Below are 2,170 nucleotides of genomic sequence, written 5' to 3'. Positions count from 1 at the left end.
CTAAACCAAATGACCAGTTGTCTAAACACATTTACTAAATCTAGCCATCATTGTCCAATATCATAAACACATTTCACATGAAGACACAATTCACAAAACACAATCCTCCATTCTCATAAATCTTAACACATTTTTCCTTGCTAAAACACAAGTTGCAAAAGAACTCTGCTCATATTCTCAAATGAAAGCTCATGTGATGCAAAATGCTTGCCACAGTCAGCAATATTTGAACACAATGAACACACCTGGCGTCATTCATTACACACAACGACTCAAAATTGAAGACACTTGTTGCTAATGCTGTGACCACATGTAGAAAAGCAAGTTCAGAGCGCACAGTTTGCTGAAGATTCCAAACAAACACAATGGATGAAGGCAGAGTCAGGGGAAGAGGAATTCGAGTCAGAGGAGGGAGAAAAGCTGGCCTTGGAAGAAGAGTAGCAGGCCAACGAGTAAGAGGAGTTCAAATCAGAGGAGGAAGAGGAGCAGGCCAACGAGGAAGAGGAGTTCAAATCAGAGGAGGAAGAGGAGCAGGCCAACAAGGGAGAGGAGGAGGCCAACAAAGGAGAGGAGAAGGTCCAGGAGGGAGAGCAAGACAACCTCGCACCATCATTACGGACAAGATGCGAGCAACAGTCATTGACCATGTCATTGTCCATGGCATGACAATGGCTGAAGCAGGACTAAGAGTCCGTCCAAACCTGAGTAGGTTCACCGTGGCCACCATTATCAGGGCATTCAGACAACACAACATGTATTGTACTTTATTGCTTTCTTTGTCACAATACAATTTTACAAGCCTGTGAAAGTAGTCTATTGGTTTCAAATCAGTTGTTACTGTATTGTGAAACATGTCAATTGACCACACATGTTTCTTTCTTTAGAGTTGAAAGAATGCCACATAGAGGTGGGAGGGTTGCCATATTTACAGAGGCACAAGGAACCCTCATTGTGGATATGGTTCGTGAGAACAACCTCATCAGACTCCGGGAGATCAGAAACAAAGTCATTCATAATGTCAACTTTGAGAGCATTGATGATGTCAGCTTGGCCACAATAGACCGAGTTCTCTGGCGCCAAAAGATGCGGATGAAACAGGTCTGTAGGGTTCCCTTTGAGCGCAACTCTGCGCGACACAAAGACCTACGTTACGAGTATGTGCAAGTAAGTATACATCCATGTTCACAGTACAGTTAGTGGACATACTGTGTTGCTCAGTGGCCTACATTACTTCTGGACAATACTGTGCTACCTGATTGACTGTTGTTCTGAACACCTGTGCACTTTCACATTTTCACAGAGGATATTACAGTTGGACGCGATGACCAGACCTCATGAGTACCTCTTCTGGGATGAGGCTGGCTTCAACCTGCAGAAACGAAGGAAAGAGGCCGTAACATCATTGGCCAAAGAGCCATCACTGAGGTTCCTGGCCAACGGGGGGGTAATATTACTCTTTGTGCGGCCATGGGTTTGGAGGGGCTTGTCCACCGGCATGCTGTCCTTGGGTCTTACAACACCCAACGTCTCCTCACCTTCCTAGAGGAGCTAAAAGACATCCTCCTGGACCGCTAACAACACCATCCTGGGCCCGCACATCACATTTATGTGATCATTTGGGACATTGTACGCTTCCACAGAACAAACCAAATAAGAGATTGGTTCACCACCAACAGTAACCACTTTTTAAATGTCTGTCTGTCACCCTACTCCCCTTTCCTGAACCCTATAGAGGAGTTCTTCTCATCGTGGAGATGGAAGGTTTATGACAGACAACCATACACTAGAGAGAACCTCCTAAGGGCAATGGAGCTGGCCTGTGTTGACATCCCAGTGGAGGCCTTCCAAGGATGGATTCGCCATTCCAGGGCGTTTTTCCCGCGGTGTCTGGCAAGAGACAATATAGCCTGCGATGTGGATGAGGTGATGTGGCCCGATGCAGCTCAGCGACATGATGCCGCACAGTGATTGTGGTGTGTGTGGTGTGTGAATAAAGTTAATTAAAAAACTTCACACCCTGATCATGTTTTCTAGAGTACTGTTGTGTGCAATAGATTCTGTTTTTGCATTGAGTTGTGTTACAGTAGTGTACATGCAGAATTTACTATAGATTTATACTCTTCATATGAAACTCACAAATCTAAATGCCTAATCCTCTGCAGAGATCTAA

The sequence above is a fragment of the Esox lucius genome, chromosome 25, assembly GCF_011004845.1.
Source record: "Esox lucius isolate fEsoLuc1 chromosome 25, fEsoLuc1.pri, whole genome shotgun sequence".
In the NCBI taxonomy this organism is placed as follows: Eukaryota; Metazoa; Chordata; class Actinopteri; order Esociformes; family Esocidae; genus Esox; species Esox lucius.
Note: the sequence above shows the minus strand (reverse complement) of the source record.